General features: G+C 43.4%; 1 pseudogene; it reads left to right on the top strand.

Moving 5' to 3' along the window:
- The first annotated feature begins 1,451 nt into the window (after positions 1-1,451).
- On the top strand, positions 1,452-22,889 carry LOC122430726 (annotated as a pseudogene).
- Positions 22,890-26,041: the final 3,152 nt, after the last annotated feature.

Genomic DNA, 26,041 nt, shown 5'->3' with positions numbered 1-26,041 from the left:
ATCTGGCAACAGGAGAGGCTTCTGTTGTATTCAAGGGACAGGCCTGGATAGATCTCAGGCAGGAATAGGCCCAGGGAGTTCTGGATGAGTCATTAAACAGGGTTATCTTTACTTTGGCTGCCACAGGTGTTTTGTCTTCTTTGATTGGGAAGACATTTCAAAATTATTTTTTTGTATGTTTGCTCTGGCAGACAAAATTTTTCGTGGCATAGACCCTATGGGGAAATTTTATCAGAATATATCCATTTATCTTCAGCAGTTAAATTTGTTGGTTTGTATGTCTCCAGTGATCTTTCTTTATAAATACAAAGGAAACAAACATGTTCAGTATGCATTCAGTCTCTTTGTAAATCAACCATCTTGAATTAAATTCCTCTCTGTCCCCATTGCACTCCCAAGTCCAGGCCAGAAATAAAAACCTTCAGAGACTGAAGGCTGATTTCAGCACATCATTGTGGAGATTGTGTTCCCACTGTTTTTTCCAGAAAAAAATTAGTTGCTAACATTAAAATCAGTAGATTGTACATAAATATCCAACCTTCTGATTCTCTTGAAAACATGGCCAATTGGCCTGCTTTCCAGCATGGTTGAAGTGGAGGAAAGGCTGCTCCCAGTGGTCAGGCCTGTGCTGCCCAGGGTCCAACATGGCCAACTAGTAGTACTATCATTTCTCTTGCTTCTGGGGCCATGAGTTTGTGAGAACTAGACTGCTAGCTCGCGGAAGATAAAGACTACTTTTGTCTTGATCAACTATGACTTTGAAGCATTTAACCCAGAACCCAACACACAGTACTTCCTTGTACGTTTGTTGGATGATATAAAATATCTTGTGGATGCATATGACGTTTCTTCCAATACTGAAACCATGTAATTGAAGTACTGCTCTGCCTTAAATCTTTGATGCAGACTGGTTTCACAGGAACCCCTGATCTCTGCCACTAGACCCACTACCTAAAGCCAGTTGTATGTCCCTGGGCTGTCCCTGAAGTCTTCACTTTGCCATTTGACAACTGATCCTCCTAGAAATCTCCTCTCCAACGAAGACAGCAATGCATATCTCACGAAGTGGCTAGGAAGATGACATGAAACCGTGAATGTCTAGTATGGCCCTTAGTATCCATTTTTATGATGTTCTTAGCAGCCTTTTTCTCCAAGTAGGCAAGGTTCTCCATCTTCTTAGATGTCAGTGTAGATCTGTTTGATTTTCCAGCCAAGCTTCAAGGAAGAGATTACAGTTCAATTGTCTGTATTCTGAGAAGATTCAAAGTCTACTCGCCAAGGGCACTGATGAAGGTACAGATTTTATCGAGACCTTTGTGTTTTTTCAGATCTACTAGTGGCCTAAAGGGTTCAGCTAGGGCATGCCAGAGCATATATAACTAGGGGCTCCTGGTTACCACTACATACTAAGAACCTGAACTTCCCTGAGTACTTGGAGCCAGGAAAGAAGCATGAAGTGGTTTGTGCTCTTTGAGCTGGTTGCCTTCTCAGATTGCAGAGTCATGTACGTATGGGGACTTAAGCCGCATCATATTTCTTTCTGTGATTTTTCTTTTCATCTGATTTTTCTTCCACCCATCAGGTTTAGAAGGAAATGGAATATTTCCCTGACAGTGTTAAAGTTCAACTCTTACTTATTGATAAGTACCTTGCTATAGGAACTGTGGGTCCCAAGGGTTGGTGTACATTTTCAGAGTAGATTTGCAGAGTTGCACAACTCTTGGGGTCCAGTTATGTCATGGCCTATGGAAATTGGAACTCCTTGCAATTGTTCAGTGCACAGTCAATGCAGATGTAGGTGTGGTCCTGTGGAATAGCACTTTTCTACCTTTTATTTAACATGTCCTCTTTTTTCCCTCTCTACTTCAGTGTGTATATGTCTTTGTCTGATTCTCTGTATCACTATCATTTATCTCTTCATCTCTTTGGAAGTCTCTGTGAGTGTATTTGTCTCTGTGTTGTTTTCTTTTAATTTTTCTTTTGACTCATCTACTTCCTTCTCGAGCCTCTACATTTCCCTAACTTGTTTCCTATCTCCTGGATTCTTCTTTCAACTCTCTCCTCTCTTTTAACTTGGAGAAAGATTATAAGAGCTACTTATACACTGTTTTATATCTGACAGGCAATGTGACCACAGCAAATTTGCAAACCTCTTGCATTTCAAATTCCTCCCTTGTAAGAGAGGATAGGAATCCCCCTTCTACCTACTTCCCTGAGCTTCTATGAGAAGGATACAGTGGGATGGCAAGAGCAATGTGAATGGCTTGCATTGTTGAGAATTTCTATTTATTATGTACCTTATATACATCACTTCACTTATCCCCAAAATATTCTATTTGGAGGGTTTGAATCATTACATTCCACCATCTTACTGAGGGGAGACTGAGACCCCACAGGGTCATATGACTTACCTAACATTACAGAACAGAACATGTAATCAAACCTATGTCTTTGCCATGGTATTTGCATAACATTCTGATAATAAGGTGACTCATAAAAATGATTGGAAAATACACAGGGCCATTACAATGACAGTTATACCTTAACACTGACAGCTAATTGTAGCTTCTTCTTTGTTTTCATTGTCAAATGTTCCGTGAAAGAATACCTCTAATGAAAGTGAAGACCATGAGAAATACCCTCAGTGAAAGAGATATGCTGAACAATTTCCAGAAGGAACATGCTTAAAGACTGTCTCAGATTTCTTCTCTTGGCTCAAATATAACTATTCACCCCTGAGGAACATCATGGAAGTGAGCGTTTTGGGAGGATGGTGCCCCACAGCACCCCTGGTGCTCTAGCCTAGCACTAGGGCTCATTTGGAGATGCCACATGGGATGTTGGGGCCAGGGCTTCCTGCAGGACATGGAAACCCTGGGCATAGGGGCCTTACCCAGAGGAGAAGGCACTCTCATCCTCAACTCCTGGTCTTGGTGACTGGGCTCAGAAATTAGCAGGTGGCAGGTAAACATCCATTTCTGTGTCAAAGATGTGTCATTAGTTTGAGGGAGATTGTTCCTTCTGAGGAGAAGGCAATGGTGACCCACTACAATACTCTTGCCTGGAAAATCCCAAGGATGGAGGAGCCTGGTAGGCTGCAATCCATGGGGTCACTAAGAGTCGGACATGACTGAGCGACTTCACTTTCACTTTTCACTTTCCTGAATTGGTGAAGGAAATGGCAGCCCACTCCAGTGTTCTTGTCTGGAGAGTCCCAGGGAAGGGAGAGCCTGGTGGGCTGTTGTCTATGGGGTTGCACAGACTCGGACGCAACTGAAGCGACTTAGCAGCAGCAGAAGCAGAGGTTCCTTCTGAACTAAGTGAGTCACTCAGTTACAGACGAAGAGTGAACAATCTCTGATCAGAAGGTAGAACAAACTGCAAAGCAATTGTAAATCCCTAGGCAGAGGAATTCAATTTCCACAGAGGCAAGAACCACAGCCGTAAAAAGATACTGAACCCGTATTCTGTGTAAGGCCGTAAGAATCTAACACATTGGTTACTGTTTTTAGATTAGAAAAAAGGCTTATTTTGTCTTCAAGAATACCCATGCTGGCCTGAGAGATATGCAAAGAGTAAACACCTGTCAAAATAAAGGGTCACCTCTGTGGTGTTGATTGAATGTGGTCTGAGTTTAGAGGGAGTGGCTGGGGTTGATCAAGAAGGACCTACTGGAGAAGGGGGTGCTAAGGCTGGGTTTGAAGAGACTACAGTGTTTCTCAAATGAAGGCACCAGAACTTCCCTGGATGTTCAGTGGTCCTGGAGGTCCAGTGGTTATGACTCTGTGCTTCCAATGCAGGAGGTACCACTTCAATGCCCTGTTATAGAGTCAGTATCCTGCACACCATGTAGCACACACACACACACACACAATCAAAAGCAAGCACCTCTGTGACCAAAGGTTGTGAGCTCCACAGTGGTTGGAAAGTGATCTCAAGAGATATGTGACACCCAGAGGGAGGCATCAGTGTGGGAATAGAGGGTAGCCGGTTCTGCACTAACCCACTCCCTCCTTTTCCCTGTAGATGTTCTATGTGGGTACATCACCATTGGAACACCCCCTCAGGAATTGCAGGTTATCTTTGACACAGGCTTATCTGACTTGTGGGTACCCTCTCACTCTTGCACCAGCACAACCTGTTGTGAGTACAGACAACCCATACATGGATCATCCTTTACTTGCCCTGCCACCCTGTTCTGCACCCATGGCCCTGATGACACTCATCTCTTGTGTCTGCAGCAACACAAGTTAGGTTCAGACATCTTGAGTCTTCCACCTTCCAGTCTACCCAAAAAACCTTCAGCATTGCATATGGATCTGGGAGCATGAAGGGATTTCTTGCTTATGACACCATTCCAGTAATGTGTAAACAGAAGCTGAGTCAGGACTGCCTATGGATTGACCACTGCTTGCAAAACAGATGCAGGACCATCTGGCAGGACACTTCCTAGCCTAACTCCTGTAGATAATGGCCATCTTACCCACAGGATCCTGTCCCTGGGGAGGCAGTGCCTGTGGTGACACACAAGTAAATGGATTAGCTAACCCAGAGAGTGGCTTGAGGTGTGGACTTGCAGCTTCTCTGCCCATGAGCAGTTCAAGGTTCATTTTGGTGTGAGTGAGAAGAGGGGAAAAAAACACCCACTTTTATATTCACAGATTGTTCTAGCACTTTCAGGTAATAATTGGTTTAATCCTGAAATAACCCCACATAGCAGGTGGTCTGATTAGCTCATGCAACATATGAGGAAACTGAGGTGTAGACAGCAAGGGCCTTGCTGAGGTCACACATATGGTAAATGATGGAGCTAGGCTGGCTTTTCAGGACTGCAGTTGCTGTGGGGTGTTTGGGGACAGGATAAAACTGATCTAGGGACCCTCGGGGCAGTCAAGGGCTTCAGGTATCCAGACTGGGAAACTGGAGGCCAGAGAAGTCAGGAGGCCTGATAAATGAGTTCTCATTCTAGAGGATGCTTGAGAGTCTAATAAAACCTATGGCCTGCCTCCCCAAAGCACTTGAGTAGTGCCCCTCTCTCTCTTTATATCTCATACCCACACAAAGACACACATATCCCCAAAAGTGAATTTCCCAGACAGTGATTTCATAGATCACTGCAAGCAAAATTGGGTTTTTGTCTTCTGTCTTCCAGGACAGATGCAGAATCCACAGTACCTTACAGAGAATGCAGTCCATTCCTGTCATTAGGTCACAGTGATTCCAAAGAGAAGGTTGCCTTGCTCTCGGCTCATTTTGCCCACAAGGAGGCACAGATGGGACCTGGCCTGACTGTTGTTGCCCCAGCTGTACAGAAGCCAGGAGGCCAATTTGACTCACTCAGGTGGTGTTTTTCAGAGGGGCAGATGTTATAAAATTCATAGCCTCTCACAAATGGAACCCAAATTCCCCTCCCAGCTTGGTCTAACCGTCTGAGTTCCACCAAAGACAGAGCCCACCCTCAATTCTTCCCCGAGGATCTAATGACAATGCACCCCATCCCAGTCCGAGCCCCACTTCATGTGTCTGTAATTGGGAACACTCTTCTCTCCCACAGACTGGGGACCTTGTAAATACTAACCAGCGATTTGATCTAAGCATGGCGGAATACTGGTGTGAGGGTATACCTTTTGATGGGATCTTTGACTTGAACTAACCCAACTTATCTTTCACTGGAGCCATCCCCATCTTTGACAACCTGAAGGATCAAGGTGCCATTTCTGAGCCTGCTTTTGCCTTCTACTTGAGCAAGTAAGTCTGAGATGGACAATGCCTTTTCTAAATTAGCTGTAAGATGCTTTCAGTTGCACAAAAACTATAGAACACTTGGAAAAGAAGTATTCTGAGAGATAACCTAACCCAGAATAACTATAGCCCAAGGGCCATACCCAGCTTCACCACTGGCTTTTATAAATAACATTTTATTGGAACACAAACATGCCCCTGGGCTCAAGACCAGTAACTTGGTCTAGGGGGATGAGTGAGGAGGAAGACCAATGGAAGGCAACAGGAAACAAGTTGGAGGAAAAGGCATTAGGATTTGCTTATGAATTTGATAAGGAAGGAAGGAGAAAGATGGTGGGTAGCTTTCCTTCCTCATTAGCGTTTCACTGTGAGCCCAGGGCCAGCTACCCAATTTGCAGGAGCCAGTGAAAAACAAAAGTGTGGGACACAAAACAAAAGTGTGGGACCCTTTCTGCATGAAATATTAGGCATTTCAACACAGGGAGAACAGAGGTGGGGTCCCTTCTGAGCGTGGGGCCAGTTGGAGTATAGAAGTCACAGGCCTGTGGAGCCAACTCTGGGTGACCTGATCCCATACCCTTAGCACTTCCAGGGCTTGATTTTCCTGAAAAATCATGAAGTGGACAAGGGGAAAGCCAAAATGCTTCAGCACCCTGTCCTCTGAGGGTGTCTGTGCTCTCAGGTCACAGGAGGTCCTGGCATCTTCAGAAGATATATTGGGTGGGGCCCAGCCAGGTGACTCAGCTTCTAACCTCCTCTGTGCCACTCATTAGCCAGTAACCAATCTCAGTCTGGTTCTCAATCGCTCCTAGACTCGATTTCTGCATCTGTAGATGGGGAACTTATTAGGGTCTTGATGGATGGAGAAGCAAAGCTCTCATACAGTGCTGTTGCTACTGTCCTCCAAAAATCCCCACCTCTCTTCTCTCTACACATGCAGGGTGAAAGGCAGTGTGGTGATGTTTGTTGGGGTGGACCACCGCTACTACAAGGGAGAGCTCAACTGGCTACCATTGACCCAAGTGGGTGACTGGCGTGTACACACGGACTGGTAAGCCTCTCTCTCTGAGGGTCAGCCCAAGGGATGCTCCCACTACTGTACATGGACACAGGCAGACACACACAAATGCATTCTCATACACATAGTCACAACGACACAGACAGACACACAGACACATGGAAAAAAGAAGCAGTCACATATAAATGTACACAGAGACACATAAAATATGCATAGCTAGTGAGAGACACAGAAGCACACACAGAGACACACACTAACACACATACAAACAAACACACAAGCAAATAGATGCACAAACAACCCATGGGTTCATAATCCTCAGGCCTCCTGACCAGGGCTCTGACCAGGGTCCCCACAGGGTCCAGAGAGGTCTGTGCAGCTGGGAGAGCGCTGCACCTGCTGACCTGTGAGGCGAGGAGCACGGTCAGAGGACTCTGCAGTGTGGTGAACAGGATCAGGGAGGATCTCACCAGCCTGGACAGTGTTATAAGATGACCAACTGTCCAGGGCAACTTGGAATCAAGGAAGTTCTCAGTACAGATAAATGTCAGTTTAAAAACAGGGAAAGTCCTGAGTAAATGGGGAAAACCTGTCTCCTTATGGAGAAGCTACCCAGCAGTGGAGAGAGATTGGCTGCAGTCTTAAGAAGTGAAAGCAACTAATATAAAAGAAACCCCACCTCTCTGGGCACAGAGTGGGGCAGGGGCTATAACTGAGAGAATCAGAAAGGTGGGATTCAGGAGTGACCTGAGGACAAGAGGCAATAACTGACAGGATTCTGTGTGATACCCTCAGACAAAAGCTGACCTGTCCTTTGTAGTTTCTGTGGGCTAGTCATGTATTTCTTGGCCAGGGTGTCAGGGTCCAAGCTGGTTGTAGGAGCAGTGCTGGGAGACACGCTCTCACAGAGGCGCCCCTCTCTCCCTCCACTATGAGAACCTGCTGCCCTGCGAATCTCCATCTTCACCCTGTGGTTGACCAGTTATTTGCTCTCCACCAGATACAGCTCTCTGGAGGTTTCTCATTCATTATTTTCACAGTCTTTATTCACTCACTAAACAGACAAGCATTGTGTATCCACTGTGTGCCAGGCACTTTAGGGAGGCAATGAGAATAAAACTCGCCCTCACATCTAAGAAGGCAGATGCACAGATATGACACACACACATAGTGAATTGTGACTTTGGTACATGCTAGACATGAGGAAGGCTCTACAGAGAGTGTCAAGAAGGGAGACTGATAAACACCGGGAGAAAGACTTCCCTGAAACCATATCAATTAAGCTGGAATCTGGAAGATAAGAAGAAATTTGCTAGTCAAGGGGAGGGGACTCTTCTAGGAAGAAAGACCAGCTTGTGTCAAGGTACAAAAGATTCTGGTGTATTCAAGTAGTGCATTCAAGGATGTCAAGGAAGGTGCCGTGTTGAGAGCACAGGAAAAGATTCAGGGCAAGAGATGAAAGGCTGTTTAGGAGACTGTCGGGAATAGGGCAGCTCTGGGGAGACTCAAAGTGACCTCGATGCCCACTTTGTTCCACTGTCTCTCAGCATAAGCATGAAAAGACAGGTTATTGCTTGTTCTGGTGGCTGCAAGGCTCTTGTGGACACCGGGACATCACTGATCCTTGACCCAAGAAGACTGATCAATAACATCCAGAAGATCATCGGTGCCACGCCACGGGGTTTCGAGGTAAAGGGTCATGCCTCAGGGTCACCCCAGGTCTCCACACACAAGGATCTCCAGGGCCAACCTCTCTCCCTCTCTCTCTAATAGCACTACGTTTCATGTTTTGCAGTCAATATTCTGCCCTCTATTATCTTCACCATCAATGGTATCAAATACCCAGTGCCAGCTCGAGCCTACATCCTCAAGGTGAGGGGAGGATCCTGAGGGGTGGTTCTCAAATAGGGACTCAAAATAACCCTAAGCCTGCTGCTGGAAGGAGGCCGCCCTCTGCAGGCCATCTTGCACTATTGCAGATGCTGCTGACCCTGTGGCTGGGCCAAAACCTCCCACAACACCAACCACTTGATAGTAAAGGCCCGTGTGGGACACTGATCATCCTGAAATAAATGTGGAGACGCCACACCATGCTGGCATGGTGGGAGTCACAACGAGACAGGAACACTGAGGTCCTCAGTGTTCAAGGAGCTTCAGTTCAAAACAAAACTTGAGATGCATGAACCCGAAAGTCAACGCTAGCAGTTCCTGAAATAAGCCCTGTGACAAGGAGAATGGCTGGGGACAGTCCCAGTGTGCTGTCCCACCATAGGAGTTAACCCTCTCCCTCCCCTTCTCACAGTTTTCCTGGCATGGATGATAAATTACATGGTCCGGCTAGTTTTCAGCCACTATCTTCCCCTTGCTCTGGCCAGGTGCCCCCTTTGTGAGTTGGGGTACCTGACCCCTCTGTGGCGAGGTTGGATGCTAAGGTGAATAAAGGGCACACAGTGACTGCTCAACCCTTGCACAGGGTGGAGGCTTCATGTCAGCTCCCTATGGGAGTTCAGAGCTGGCGGATGGGATCAAAGAAGGCTTTGAGGAAGGGAGGGAATTTCAGAAATTCTAAAACCACAAACTCATGGAGCCACATGGAGGGTTGCTTGGTTCTATGCAGAACTGCACTGGATTCCATGAAAATGGCATCCCAAGGTGCTCTGCATTGGGGCACTGGGGACTTATTAGGGGTGATGAGGGCTATGGACTGACCGGTGGGGATGGGGAACCAGAGTAAGTTACCCAACCAAGCCTGGAGTGGCCAAAGAGGGTGAGTGTGGGCCGAAGGAGGCTTCCCAGAGCTCATGAGTTAAGTCTTCAAGAACATGCTGTGGGCACTGCCATATTTAAGATGGATAACGAACAACGAATTACGGTGTAGCACAGGGAACTCTGCTCAGTTATATGACAGCTTGGATGGGAGGGGTATCTTCGGGACCAGGATACATCACTACATACAATTAAGTCCCTTTACTGTCCACCTGAAATCCAGATTATTGTTAATCAGCTATACTTCAATACAAAGGAAATTTTTTTTTAATTAAGTATGGATTTTGGGGATGCAGGAGGAGAACCGGCATTCTCTGCTGAGAAAGCAAGGAGCAGGAGTTAGGAGGAAAGAAACAGGGAGTGAGGAGAACCAGGGGCCACTCTTGTTCTTTTCTAAAAATTGTATTGAAGTGTGGCTGATCTTCAGGGTTGCCTTAAGTTCTGCTGCCCAGGCATGTGACTCAGTTATACACATAAAAAATATACATTCTTTTTCTTATTCTCTTTCATGTGGTTTATCACTGGATATTGAATAGAGTTCCTTATGCTCTACAGTAGGACTTTGTTTTATATCATTTCACTGTTTCCCCAACTCCAAGTCCTCCCATCCCCCACACCCTTCCTCATGGCAACTGCATGTACGGGCCCTTTTTGGTTGTGGATGAACTCTCACATATCCCCTGCTAATGAGAAAATCCCTTGATACTTACCAAAAGAGGGAAATATAACCAAGAATTGTGCTGGGTCTGGATATTTGTGGGAGTCGAACATAAGGGCTCAGGCTGACTAGAGTGTGTCTCTGACTCCCTCAGGATCCTAGAGGCCACTGCCATACCACCTTTAAAGAGCACACAGTGAGTACATCTACAGAGACCTGGATCTTGGGTGACGTCTTCCTGAGACTGCATTTCTCAGTCTTTGATCGAGGAAATGACAGGGTTGGCCCGGCACAGGCAGTGTACATGCTTGGAGTGGCACAGGAATCAGTACGGCCGCGCCTAACACACACTCACTCACACTTAGGGCACTCCTGCCCAAGATGCTGGTGAACTGTATTTGGTGGTTTGCACACCCTATTCTCAGTAAAGAATAAAGGGTTTCACTCATCATGGTGCTGAAACAAGTGGGTGTCTATGTTAGTGCCTGGGAGGTGTACAAAGATCGGGAAGGATATAGAACAAAGTCTGAATCACAGTTGAGAGGAGACAACTCCAACTGGCTTCAAAGAATGGGGAGACTCATTGAAATGATTCTGGGAATCCAGAACACAAGAATCAGAGCAAATGTAAAGATCTCAGTGACTGGACCCAAGAAATCAGAAGTCATCCGTTCTCTATTTCACACCCTCACTCTTTCATTCCCTCTTTTTTGATGGTCTTAGCCTGACAACTTTCTTCCTTAAGGCTTCTACACCTAATGAGGGAGTCCAGGCTACCTGCCCTAGGGTTTTATATCCCCAAGGCATCTCCAATAAGGAAAAAGATTGCAGACATCAGAGTTCAAGTGTGTTCTCTGAATGACCCACCTCAGATCACATGTAGAGCCCCAGATCAGCTAACCTGGCAGGGCCATGGGGTCCTATGATTGGCTTTACATGGCCATTGGCCCTGACCCTGAGGACACACATGATTCTTAGTTTCCTCCAGAACTTCATGACTGAAGCTGGGGAGAGGCAGCCCCAAGGATAGTGACTGGGGGATGGTCTAGGCCATGGAAGAGTTCGTGATGACCCACCAACTCCACCACCTCCTCATTCAGAGGAATTCTAAGGGGTAATGATATAGACTGTTTTCATCCCATCTCAGATGTACTTATCACTGGCCTTCTCCTCCAGGGGAGTTTGGGTGAGGTATTTCATGCAGAGCTGGTTCCCTTTTGTGACCACACCCCAGTCACCAGCTGTCTGCCACATATTCCTGCTCTCTCTTTTCCAGTCCTACGTGTTAAGTGGTGGCCCCAGTGGATCCCTGAGCCATCCCCCTCCTCCAGGGCCCGAATGCCCCTTCCTTGGCCTCCAATGCTGCTGGGGAGAATGCAACACTTGTATCAGGGGTCCTAGGGTACACAGAGCCTTCAGCCTTTCTGAGCTTCCTTCAGGGGTGGAGCTACAAACCCTGCTTGGAGCTATCATGGCTAGACACTTTTGCAGTGGAAGAATCAGTTCTTTCCACATGCAGGCCCTCAGTAGATGCCCTAGCTGAGACAGGAGGGGTCAGAGGTTGATTCCCTTTCAGATTGACTGGTTTGATCCCCATGATGTATAAGGGACTCTCAAGAATCTTCTCAATCGCCATAGTTCAGAAGCTCAGTTCTTTGGCATTCACCCTTTCTTATGGTCCAGATATCACATCTGTAGCTGATTACTGGAAAAACCATAGCTTTGACACTACAGACCTCTGTAGCAACGTGAGTCTCTGCTTTTTAATACACTGTCCAGGTTTTTCATAGCCTTTCATCCTTCAAAGGAAGAAAGTGTGTTTTAATTTTGTGGCTGCAGTCAAGGTCCATAGTGATTTTGGAGCCCGAGAAAATAAACTCTGCCACCGTTTCCACTTTTCCCTCATCTATATGCCATGAAGTGGTGGGACTGGATGCCATGAATGGTGAGTATCTTTTTGTGAATGTTGACTTTTAAGCCAGTTTTTTCATCTCCTCTCCTCATCGAGAGGGTCTTTAGTTCTTTGCTTTCTGCTATTAGGGTGGTGTCATCTTCATATCCGTTGATGTTGATACTTCTCCCAGCAATCTTGATTCCAGATTGGGAATTATCCAGACTAGCATATCGAATGATGCATCCTAAATATAAGTTAAATAACCAGAGTGACAGTCTATACCTTGTCATGCTCCTTTTCCAATTTTAAATCTTTCAGTTGTTCCCTGTCTGATTCTAACTGCCACTTTTTGACCTGCATACAGACTTTTTCGGAGAAAGGTAAGGTGATTTAGTACTCCCATTTCCTTAAGAATTTTCCACAGTTTGTTGTGGTCTGCACAGTGAAAGGCTTTAGCATAGTCAGTGAAGTAGATTAAAATATTTTTCTGAAATTCCCTTGCTTTCTCTATGATCTAATGGATGTTGGCAATTTGATCTCTGGTTCCTCAAACCAGTTTGTAAATCTGGAAGTTCTCAGTTCATGTGCTGTTGAAACTTAGCTTAAAGGATTTTGAGCATTACCTTGCTAGCAAGTGAAATGAGCGCAATTGCATGATAGGTTGAACATTCTTTGGATTAGAATGAAAACTGACCTTTTCCAGCACTGTGGCCATGGCTGAGTTTTCCAAATTTGCTGACATATTGAATGCAGCACTTTTACAGCCTCATTATATAGGATTTTTAAACTGCTCAGCTGGAATTCAGTCACCTTCCCTAGCTTTGCTTGTAGTGTTGCTTCTTAAGGGCTTCTTGACTTCCTGCTCTAGTATATCTGGCTTTATGTGAGTGACCCCAGCATCATCCCTATCCCAGTCATTATGACTATTTTTGTATAGTTCTTCTGTGCATTCTTGCCCCCTCTTCTTAATCTCATCTGATTCTGTGAGGTCATTGAGTATTCTGTCCTTTATTGTGCCCAACTTTGCATGAAGTGTTCCTCTGGTATCTCCAATTTTTGAAGAGATCTATACTCTTTACAATTCTGTTGTTTTCCAGTAATTCTTGCACTGTTCACTTACAAAGACTTTCTTATCTCTCCTTGCTATTCACTGGAAGTCTGCATTTCATTGGGTATCTCTTTCCCATTCTCCTTTGCTGCTCACTTCTCTTATTTCTCAGCTGTTTTTAAGGCCTCCTCAGGCAGCCACTTTGCCTTGTTTCATTTGTTTTCTTGGGGATGGTTTTGGTGACCACCTCCCATACAATGTTACAAACCTCCATCCATAGTTCTTCAGGCTACCAGACCTAATCCCTCGAATCTATTTTTCATCTCCACTATACAATCATAAGGGATTTGATTCAGGTCATAGCTGAATGTTCTAGTGTTTTTTGTTACTTTCTTAAATTTAAGCCTGAATATTGCTTGCTTCTTCCTAAGCGTTGGTGCCAGATCACCACCCACCACTCCCAGTGGGTGTGGAGCAAAAACACAATCTGAGAACTGTTACCCTGGGTTTGTGCTTGGCTTTTCATATGCTTAGCTGTGTGACCTCGATCAAGTCCTTAACTTCAGTTGTCTCATCTGGAGAATGGGCACCATGATGATAATTCCACCATTTAGATTGCATGTGTGCCTGCAAAGAACAAGTGGTACTGAGAGGACTTTCTGGGTTTCTGAGTCTGTAACAAATATGAATTATTCTGCCACCTGTGGAGAAGGAAATCTACTGTTTAGAGATTATGGCTGCCATCCCCAGGCCAAATATTGATTCAACCCAAATGACCTCTATTTTTGAACCATGAAGCAGAACTCTGACTGAGCTGATGCTTCTGTTTTCTGGGTTCCCACAAGAGCTAATGATTACTGGCTCAGATTACTCCCTTCCTAAGCCTTACCAGTCAGCCTTTCCTTGTCAACTACTTCTCCCCTGAAATCAAACTAGAAGGAAAGCCAAAAAGGCTCTTGGCCTCTTGTCAGTCTCCCACAGCTTCAGCGTAGCAACAAGTAGCTGTTATAGCTACTTATCATAGCATCAACTATGGCAACCTGTACAGTCCAATCTCAGCCTGTTAAATGAAACTGCCCCCATTTGGCCCCTCATGTCTAAATTTCCTACAGTTGCCTGTTCCTATAAATGGGCCATCAGAAGCATCATTACGAGCAAAGCTAGTGAAGGTGATACAATTGCAGTAGAGATATATCAGATTCTAAAAGATGATGCTGTGAAAGTGCTGCATTCAGTATGCCAGCAAATTTGGAAAACTCACCAGTGGCCACAGCACTGGAAAGGTCGTTTTCATTGCAATCCCAAAGAAAGGTGATTTCAAAGAATGTTGAGCTACCACACAGCTGCACTCTTCTCACATGCTACCAAAGTAATTTCTCCAAGCAAGTCTTTAACAGTACATAAACTGTGAAATTCCATATGTTCAAGCTGGATTTAGAAAAGGCCAAGGAACCAGAGGTCAAATTGCCAACATCTGTTGGATCATGGAAAAAGCAAGAGAATTCTAGTAAAATACCTACTTCTGCTTTATTGACCATGCAAAAGCCTTTGACTGTGTGGATCACAACATACTGTGGAAAACTTCCAGAGATGGGAATACCAGACCATCTTACCTGCCTTCTGAGAAATCTGTACGCATATCAAGAAGCAACAGTTAGAACTGAACATGGAACAAGGGCCTGGTTCCAAATCAGGAAACGAGTAGGTAAAGGCTCTATATTGTCACCTTGCTTATTTAAATTATATGCAGAGTACATCATGCCAACTGGATGAAGCAGAAGCTGGAATCAAGATTTCTGGGAGAAATATCAATAACCTCAGATATGCAGAAGACCCCACCCTCATAGCAGAAATTAAAGAGAAACTAAAGAACCTCTTGATGAAAGTGAAAGAGGAGGGTGAAATATCTGGTTTAAACTCCACATTCAGCAAATGAAGATCATGGCATTTAGTCCCATCACTTCAGGGCAAATAGATGGCAAAACAATAGAAACTGTGAGAGATTTATTTCTAAGGGCTACAAAATCACTGCAGATGATGACTTCAACCATGAAATTAAAAGAGGCTTGCTAGTTTGAAGAAAATCTATGACAAACCTATACAAATTTTTTAAAAGCAGAGACATTACTTTGCTGAAAAAGTTCAGTATAATCAAAGCTATGATTTTTCCAGTTGTCATGTATGGATGTGACAGTTGGACCATAAAAAATGGTGAGCAATGAAGAATTGATGATTTTGAACTGTGGTGTTGGACAAGACTCTTGAGCATCCCTTGGACTGCAAGGAGATCCAACCAGTCAATCCTAAAGGAAATCAATCCTGAATATTCATTGGAAGGACCGATGCTGAAATTGAACTTCCAATACTTTGGCCAATGGATGCGAAGAACTGACTCATTAGAAAAGACCCTGTTACTGGGAAAGATTGAAGGCAGGAGGAGAAGAGGACGACAGAGGATGAGATGGTTAGATGGCATCACTGACTTGATGGACATGAGTTTGCCAAAGCTCCAGGAGTTGATGAAGAACAGCAAACCTTCAAAAAATGCAATTGCTTCTAAGAAATTAACAGTGTTTGCAAACATTGCCAGGAGTAATTTATAAAATTTATAAAAATTAAAAAATATCCAGCATCCAAAGGGTAAAAGTGATCACATCCACAATCCAATTTAAAATTTCCATATAAATTGTGAATGTGTTTGTCCTAGGTTCATCTCAATATTGTAAAGTAATTATCCTCTGATTAAGTTAAATAAATAAAAAGAAAAAAAAATCCAAATGTGCAAAGAAGCAAGAAAATATCCATTATGAGTGAAAAATCAATTAGTAAAAACACAGGTAAAATATACATTACATAATTAGCAAGGAATTACTAGGGAGGAACAAGATTCTTCCTAGAACAATAAACTTTATATTCATGTGGCTGAAGAATATTAAGTATATTAAATAGAAACATGGAAAATAGGAATGGAAAGACTGCGGGAAAAAAATTATTGTGCAACAGAGAGCTTAGAAACAGCTTTAAGAGTGCTAAAATATATGTAAATGGAATCCTACAGGAAGTGAAAGACAGGAGAATAGAGGAAAGAACTTCATAATTAATGGCTGAAAAATTTCCAGATATGATGAAAGCTTTAAACCCGTTAACATAGAAGCTCAATTAATTCAAGGACAAGAAATATGACAACTAAAAAAAAAAAGGCATATCATAATTCATTGTTTAAAACAATCAACCAAAGAAATGTAACCAGAAGGAAAAACAGAAATAGTAGAACAACAAATGGGAATGACAGCAGAGTAGGCATATGAAACAACGTTACCCAGAGGACACTGACACCACATCTTAAAATACTGAGAGAAATATAATAGACTCAGAATTCTAAACCCAAGAAAAATACATATCAAAAACAAGATGAAATATTTTCTCAGACATACAACAACTACAAGGCTGCATCACCACCAACAGACCAATGTAATAAACGCTTTCTAAAAGGTCTCAAGTCAGAATGAACTTAAAAGGAAGTGGAAATCTGGATCTCTAGGGGAATGGACAGTACCCAAAATGATAAACATGTAATATGTATTAAAAGGTAAATATAGGGACTTCCTTGGTGGTCCAATTGTTAAGGAACTGTTTTGCATTGCATGGGATGCTGGTTTGTTCCCTTGCCAGAGAACTAAGATCCCACATGCCACTAAGTAACTAAGTCTGCATATCTCAAATAGAGTTTACATGCTGCAAGTACTGAGCTTGCCCTCCTCAAATAGGGAATCCCTACCACAAGGAAGACCTGCATTCCACACTAAGAACCAACACAGTCAAAGAAATGACAAATAAACAATTTAATAATTATTAATAATTAACATAATTAATAATGACCGATGGGCAAGTTAAAGATGCATACCATGGATCTTAAAACTACTTCAAAAATGGTTACAGTTAATAAAGTGACAAAGGATATAAAAGAGAATCATAAAAACTACTCAGTCATAAAGAAGTCAGGGATAGAAAGAGACGTAGAAAGAAGTCAGGGATAGAAAGAGACGTAGAAAGAACATGGGACAAATTGAAGATAAAGAGCAAGATGATAGAATTAAACCCAACTAGAGTTAATGCCTCAGATGTGGACCTAGACTGAAGATACAACCCAGGCCCCAGATGATAGCAGATCCACATACACTGCACTCTGCAGCCAAAACAGAGCCTGCCAGTCTCCAGGGCCCTATGTGACTGGGCAATGAACAGCCCCAAAGGTTTATATGGGACAGTAAATTAGAAGTCTTCCATCATACAAAGTATATGCTGTGTTTGTAAAGAAATTGCATTAGAAATCAATGTTTACTGGGCAGAAGAGGAATTAGGTGATAGCATAGTGCAGATCTTCCCTCTTTTACGACTCTAATTCTTCTCAGGAGGGAGCAGATAAATTGACAGGACTTAGGTCTCTTCAATGCTAGACATACATGACCTGGGATACATGTTTGATTTTAACGGTTCAGTCTCCTTTCTCTTCTCCTCTCTTGCACATCCTGGGCAACAGAGACTGTGCCCCTAAACCACCACTCAATCACTGCAAACAAATCTGGATGATATTTGCCGAGTCTTTCACGTACACCAGTGAAAACGTGTTTCCTCCTCAACCTACCATGGCTCTTGTCTTACCTCCTGGGATCCTGGTCCTCTGTCACTTGCAGCCATGTTCCCATACACTGGGCCTCAATTATACCCAATGAAATTGCTATTTAGAGTGGCTGTAATACGTGTAAAAAGGGAAAGAACAGGCAGCTCCTTACTTTCCTCTTTTGTTCCTTAACTACATATATTCACTGAAAGCCTGTGTGGCAAGTCTGTTACATACAAACCTTCAAGTTGAAAACTTTCAAACATGTAAAAGTGCATTTGCATGTGCAATCACATCAGTTAGTTCACACATCGGACACACATTTTCATGGGCACATCCCAGACAAGTGGGTGTGCCTTGCATACTTTACTGTACAGAAGTGTATGGAGTACATGGTGCAGTATTTCTATTTCAAGCCTACGCTGTCTGAACGAAAGCATAAATGCAGTGTTGATGTAGATGGTACTACTACTCTACTTTTAAAGGTGTACTTATTTGCTCAGCTGTGTCCAACTTTGCCAACATATGGTCTGTAGTCCGGCAGACTCCTCTTGCCATGGGGATTCTCCAGACAAGAATACTGGAGTGGGTTGCCATGCCCTATTCTGGTACTGCAATATTAAAAATGTTTGCTTTATTGTTGGTTTTTTTAATGTATTACTTGTGTGAAAAGTATCATAAAGCTATTAAACTACAATTTTAAACTAATATATAAGCAATTGTCTTAGTTGGCTACCTAAGCAACTTTGCTGAACTTATGAGGAAATTGACATTTTTGTACACCCTTTTGAAATGTAACTTGTTCATATACAGGGGACTTACTGCTCTGCTAAGACCTGTGGATGCAAAAGTGAACCCATCCCCTCCAGGTCCAAAGAAGTCAAATTGTTGGTTGGGATTTTAGAAGAAATGTGAGATCTCCATAATTGTAGCCATCTCAGTCCTTCAAAAGACCTTGATCAGGACAAACAAATACTATAGTAGAAATAGTCATTGTGTTTCTACCCCCTTCTAGAAAGTGTTGCTAACTCCTCAGTACTGGATCTTGTAAAGCTGGTGGACTAGATGGAGAAGTGATGTGAACAGAAATAAGGAAGGTGAGATAGGCAGGTCAGAATGTGAGGTAACAAAGACAAGGTATTTAGAAGCTGAAGAATTAAGAGAGATTTGGGACCTGAGTTGGAAAAGCAGTTTTCAAAGTAAATTTGGTCACCTGGAATGTATAATCCTCATTTCAGTTCTTAGAAGATCCCTACTGACCAGTCTGCCTCTTTATTCTGAAGCACAATTCAGATCCATCTAGCTATTTCTCATTGCTTCTCCTTCCTCCTGGCTCCCACACTGTGCCCAGCAGTTCAGCCTCATTTATTCAGAAAGGGATTGTTCTTTAAGACAGACGCTGCTGTCTGACTACAAAATGATCTATTCTCTGCTTTTCTTTCAAAACTGAAAATAATTTGTTACATATTCATGAACCCAGTAGCTACTGGACTGCATTATGTGCCCAACCGTGCTCTTAGTCATGACTGCTGAGTTTTAGATGCAAACAGACCTGTAAGAGGGATTTCTTGGAAGACTGCTTTCAAGAAGCTGATTTAGCTGAGAGATGAGTCTCTTCCCTTCCCTACCTGCTTCCTAACTGCTGCCTGGATTTTAGTTGTGATGGCTGGAACTCCTGTAGTTGAATTGGACAATCATGTAATGTTGGAGATGGATACCACACAAGCTCTGGCAGGCCCACCTCCAGCTTTGTTTCAGTGGGAAAGAAAAATCAAGTTTATCTTGCTAAAGTTATGGTTGTTCTAGTTTTTTGCAATATGCATCCAAATTTAATCCTGATACTACTATGTGTTTAATATGATATAGCCCTATAATTTTGTTGGGTTTAGTGAATATATTTGTATTTTACATTCCTCTTATTTTTTATTTTATAAATTGATTTATAACCCCCAGGTGTAACTAAATTGTATAAATGCAAAATTATGATTACAGGCTTGCTTTCCTATAGATTTTGCATTTTTATACTTTCTTATCTTCTTTCCTTTCTTGTTTTCTCCATATTTGCAAACCCTTGCCCACGTCCTCTCTTATAATCTCATCCATATCCATATCTGCAGGCCAAAACAGGCTGAGAGATCGTGGGGAGAGCCAAAGAAGAATGAATCACAAGGACATGAATGAAGGATGGTGGCTCTTGTTATTCATCATGAATGCTCTGTAGTAGGATCACATTCCCCTGCCCTTCTGTGGACCCACCACCTCCAGGTTTGCCATGACCATGGAAGATACTTCGGTCAGGGGAATTTGAGTAGAGTTGATAAGTCACTTCCATATGAAAGTAGTATTTTCTGTCCCAGGAGCTGGGATGCAGATGTAATGACAGCAGCTGGAGTAGCCATTTTAGATCAGAGGTAAAGTAGCACAGATGGAAAATGTGACAAGAAGTGGGTCCCCATCTCTCTGGAGAGACCTGCACTACCATTATATGAAAGAGAATTGAAATTGTAATCTATTTAAGACAATGTTGTTTAGGGTTTGATTACAGTAGTTGAACCTGTAACCTAACACTCATATAGAATTACTGATCTTTGTCTTGACATTAGAGTCTGAATGAGACAAGATCTACTGACGTATCCTTACAAGTAAGTCACATGACAGCCCTGGGCTCTGGAAGCTATGGTCTAGTGTGGGTTTCAGAAACTCAAGCAAGAACAAAGCCACATGGCAGGACAGTCAAGATGCTGTAGGAACACTTGGGAGGGGAACATAAATCAGTCCTGGTCTCAGGAGGTTGCTTGAAGCAGGAGACAATCCTCTATCAGTCTCCTCATCAATAGGCCATGGTGACAAGTTTCATGTAAAAGTGATGTATTTAAAATTCCTTCCAGAGTGTTTTTCCTTTTGATCCAGTGCTTAAGATATGCCTTTGAGACCTGGTTTGGGAAGATTGCAAATGCCCCAGGGTTACAAAGCTGGTGGGCCACAACTCCTGAGCCTGAGTACCCCAGAGCCTGTGATCTGCTCAAGAGAAGCACAGGATTGAAAACCAGTATGCTGCAATTACAGAGTAGCCGCTGCTTTGCAAGTAGAGAAGTCATGAACAGCAATGAATACCTAACGTAGCCAAAATTAAAGATAAAAAAATTCTCCCAGAGAAACCAGTGTGGTCTCAGGGGAAGCAGGACATGACAAAGGATGAAACCAGTCTGGGTCTGATTTCATGCAAGTCGTGGAGAGGGAAGCTACAGTCTGTTCTCACAGGGAACTTGGGACATAAGTTGTGCCTCAAAAGTACCTGAACCCAAGGCTAGGGAGCTGGGATTTCACTCTCCAACTAGCACCTCCCACTTATGCTGCAACTACACCCAGCTGGTGGTTCCAAGCCCTTGTATGAGATTCTCCAAAGACAAATTAAAGGTGACACTAGAAGCAAAAGACACCAAAGCTCAGGAAAATGCAACCTCAGATCATATGTAGCTGTCTGCACCCACTCTGCCATCTCCAGCATCATATCTGGAATCCTGCGTGTCTAAAGAACCCCATGGGTCTCTACAGGTAACTTTTCTTTTCTAAATTGAGGTTTTCATTTATATAGGATTATAGTGTATTTACAGTATTGTATTAATATTAGTTGTATGGGAAATTAATTCCCTTATACATACACATGTGTGCATTCTTTCTTAGATTCGTTTCCCATACAGGATATTACAGACTACTGAGCAGAATTCCTGTGCTGCACAGTAGGTGTTTGTTGATTATCTATTAAAAATAGTAGTATACATATATTAATCTCAAGCTGTCAGTTTATCCTTTTCCCATCATGCCAAGGTTGTAACTATAATTATTGTTTTGACTGAGGGAAGTGTCTAGATGCTTATTGGATCAGAGTCTGTGCTTGTGAGAGTGCAGTGGCCAGGGAAAGCGAACCTGAGAGACACTCATTTGAGATGATGCTAAATGTTGAGAAGGACCCAGTGATGATGCAAAAAGCTGGGAGAAAAGCATTCTAAATGTGGGAGGTTGCCACTGCTAAGAACCAAGGTAACCAAGCTTAATAAATGGCTAGCCTTCCTCTGCCAACCATCCTTCCATGCTTGGAACGTGGCCTACAGGCCACCCACCATGCCCTCATTCACTCTTCTGTTGTGAGTTACCAGCAATGAGCCATGTCAACCTTATCAACATGGAAGAACCTGGGGCTATCACAAGGCTGAATTGGCTCTGGACTCAGGGACATGTACACAAACTGGTATCACTAGGAGCATTAGGAGCCAGTGCACCACCAATGCCTTGACTATCTCCATGTACTTGTTCTCAGGCATAGAAACTCCAAGGAACTGATAGAGCAAAGAAACAAGTAATCTCTCTTGTTTCATCTTGCCCTGTGTGATTCCTATGACCCTTTGACCACACTGCTCTCTGCCCAAAAACTCTTTCGTCTATTGCTTCTTCAAAGGTGGCTTGAAAATAACATCAGCCCCTGACTCTGAAGCCTGGTGGCTGAAACTCAACTCACAATCATCTGGGACCCAGAGATGTCCAGGCTTGTCCTGTGTTTCTGTCCTTTGTCTCCAACCAGATTCATAAAGCAAAGTCCCTGAAAAAGATAAATGTGATTGTAACCTACTCAAGGCCTTTGAAGCTCCAGGGTCTCTTGGAGCATCAAAGATGGAACACATCCCCTTCATCCAGGCTAGTTTCAAACCCCAACTTCTCTCAGCCAGGGGTTCCCTGGGGAAACATAAGACACTTATCTAAGTTGCCAGAAGGCTGAGAAGAGAATGGTTCTCTCTCTGAATGCAGGTTCATGTTACCCTGGCAGCGAAAGGTATATATTGTGTGAATGAGGAGCAGATGCTCTTTGGATCCTAAGTTGGGAGTGAGTCAGTCACCAAGTACACGACTGCCTCCTGGGGTCACTATAGCTGGGGTTTCCCCACTGTGCCTTGAACACAGAATGAAAAGCCCAGAATATTGCTTTCCTGCTGCTACATGGAGGCACATCTGCTGCTAAAATTGGAACCAGACTTGAGGGGCGACGGGAAATGAACTTCCATCTGGTGCTTGCAGACATCTGAGAGCTCCCCAGCAGCGGATGCAATTGAGATTTTGCTCATCTTGCCCTTCCTGGAAGCCTCCTAGCCTGGGAACCAGAGTTCCTGGATCCCAAGTCTTCACTAACTTACCTGCAGCCTTAAGGTGAGTCATGCACCCCAGGGTTCAGTTTCCCATCCTTGGATGAGGGAGACAGGACTTGCTCTAGAACACTTGTTCCAGACTGAAGCTCAGTGCCAATCAGTGGACAAATGGCTCAGAGGTGCATGTTGCTGAGGATGCTGAGGCTGCCTCTGGTGGGCCAGGGGCTGTAACTGTCTGGTGATGTTCCTAGGTCCTGGGCTCAGGACTGGGAGTGGTAGACCACTTGGCACACAGTTGCTGTGACACCAAGGACCTTAGAGGCCTTTCCCCCTGGAACTTACCATCACTTGGGTTCTGTGGGATGAGATTAGGTCGTTAGAAGTTACCAGTGGGGAAGTTTGTAGATTCTTCAGCGGAAACACAAATTAGTGTGAAGAATCCTTTCTCCTAAAAAATTCTGGGAACATGATATGCCAGGACTCTTAGACAAATTTTGTAGTATTTTAAAGACCATTTCAAGTAGGTCATCTTTTGGAAGACCTACTATTTGCTCTCTGGCTTGGGAGGATACCCACAGTTAGATTGGAATCAAAGGGCCTCTGGGGGAGACTGTCTGTCTCCCCATGACTGCTTGGCAGTGAGTACAGTTCTATATCCTCCACATCTCTAGTAAGTCTTCCAGCAGGAAGGACGTGACCTCCAAGTTTAACCAGAAGACACAAGTAGGTCTGGCCCTCTGTTAGGCACTATTCTTTTCCCAGTGCTTTCTCCTTTACTCCTGGGTCCTGTGCAAGCTGCCCACCTGCTGGTTACTGGGTTCTGAATTACTCCTCCCTTCACTTGCAGATATCTACTCAGTCCCACTTGTGGCTCACTCCCTACCCAGGCCCAATCCCTTACCTGATGATGGCACTAAAGATGGGAAAACCAAGGAGGGGTCTGCCCAGTTCATTCTTTCTAAAAATGTCCACATTCCTTCTGCTTCCAGACCCTGTACTGAACCAACATCTCCAGCTAGATGACTCAGCTTAGCAGGGAAATGGAGATGCAGATGGTGCGGAGGGGCTGGGGGGAGGGTGGTAAGTTTGTCAGGTGTGGGGGACAGTTTTCAGATGACAACGAGATGGAGTAAGGAGCATGTGGTCCTCCAATCACTCATTCATTTGGAACCTGCCTGAATCTGCTATCTTGGTCTCCTCAGGGTATCACTAAGACAGAATCTTCAATGTGGACCTCGTATAAACTTTTTACTATTAAAAGATTTCACACATAACAAGTATACGAAGGAAGAGTGTCATTAACAACATATTTCATCATTTTCATCATTCTACAACTACAAAACTAACCTCTTAGTCCCACAGCTTGTCATAGACTGGAAACTATGCAACATCAAGGTGGTGGACAGTTGAGTTCCCAGTAAAGATATTCTTGATTTGCATCAGGTCTTTCTCTTCTTGCTATGTTCACACATGTGGTGGGGGAAGATTAGGAGGAAGAGGGAGAATAAGAAAGAAAAAGAGGGAGAGGCTAATCCCATCATGAGCGACCACCATCAAAACCCCATGTCAACCTGCGATCCTCCCAAAGACCCTATTTCCTAATTCCATTACATTGGGAGTCAAGGGTAGACACAATTAAATCCATAGCAGCTATGCAGATCTGTTTCTAAATCAAGACAGACCCTTATTTCATTCTCTATTTCACTCCATATTCATTTTTTCTGAAGTATTTTAAGGACAAGATGAACATTTCACAAAATGTACATAATGAGTATTTGGGGTAACATGATAGGATGTGAAAAAATTACTCTTGTGTTCCCAATAAAATGAACTTCTTATATCCAGTCCATATGCAAATTCCCCTGATTTTCAAAGAGCAATTGTCTTTTCACAGTTTTTTGAAAGAATGCACTCATTTGTTGCACTTGGTTGTTCTCTTTTAAGACAAAATAACTGCTCCTCTCCCAATTTTAATGCCATTTACTTGTTCAGAAATTGGGAGGAAGCAGGGTGGTTTGCCTTACAGAATGCCCCACTATTGGGTTTAGAGCAGCAGTCCACAATACCAGCACAGTGGGCCAGGACCAGTACCAGTCCTTGGTCTACTAGGAACCAGACCTCCACAATAGGAAGTGTGCTGCAGGGCAGTCAGTGAGGCTTCATCTGTATTACAGCTGCTCCCAATCAGTCCCTCATCACCCCCAGAAGGGACAGTCTAGCTTGTTTTCCTGGAACTGTTTATAGTTACATAACATGTGCTTAATAGAAACAAAAATAGCATACATATTGATGATTATTTCCTTTTTCAGTGTTCAGAATGGTGACTTGGTGCCCTAGCAGTCTATCACAGTGACAAATAAATGTTGCTTATTAATATTTGGACACGTTCGACCAGCTTAAAATTAATTGTTATAAAACTCTAATCATGGGATCCAGCTCCATCCTTCAAGGCAAATAGAAGGAGAGAAAGTGGAAGCAGTGACAGATTTCTTCATCGTATCCTCTAAAACCACTGTGGATGGTGACTGCAGCCATGAAATCAGAAGAAGTTTGCTTCTTGGGAGGAAATCTTTGACAAACATAAACAGTGTGTTGAGAAGCAGAAATATCCTTCTGGACAACAAACTGGTAGATGTTTGGCCTTTTCATTTGGATTCCTAAACTTTCTGTCCAGTCCCCACTGGTTTTTGAAGTCTTTCAGGTTCCTGTCATTCAAGATTCCCAAGAGGATTTTGTGCATTTCTTGAACCAGTCCTGAAATCTGTTATCTCTTTAAGATCATGATGGGAAATGTTTTTAGAAGCTACATGTTAGACCTCAGAACAGTCACTGTTATCAAGTTTTCTTGCTTCTAGGGTTTACAGTGGTCACAGGAGGAAGTATACATTTCACTTAGAAAATAAAATAAAACGGAATATAATTATTTGGTACAAACTTATGCTTTCAGCTCAAGATTTAAGACATCAGTGTTTTAATTAAACTTCTTTATGTTATATGTGAACCCCTTTTTCTAGCCACTGAAAGGCTTATATCAGAACATTAGTTTTAATTATTGTCTTGCTTTTAGCTATTAACATACATACGATTCTGTCACAATAACAGAAAGAATATCAGGGTGAATAAGTTGTTGAATTATTGCTAGCCACAGCTGCATTG

The sequence above is a fragment of the Cervus canadensis genome, chromosome 29, assembly GCF_019320065.1.
Source record: "Cervus canadensis isolate Bull #8, Minnesota chromosome 29, ASM1932006v1, whole genome shotgun sequence".
NCBI lineage: Eukaryota > Metazoa > Chordata > Mammalia > Artiodactyla > Cervidae > Cervus > Cervus canadensis.
The sequence above is the reverse complement of the archived record's forward strand: the minus strand, read 5'-3'. Positions and strand labels throughout refer to the sequence as shown.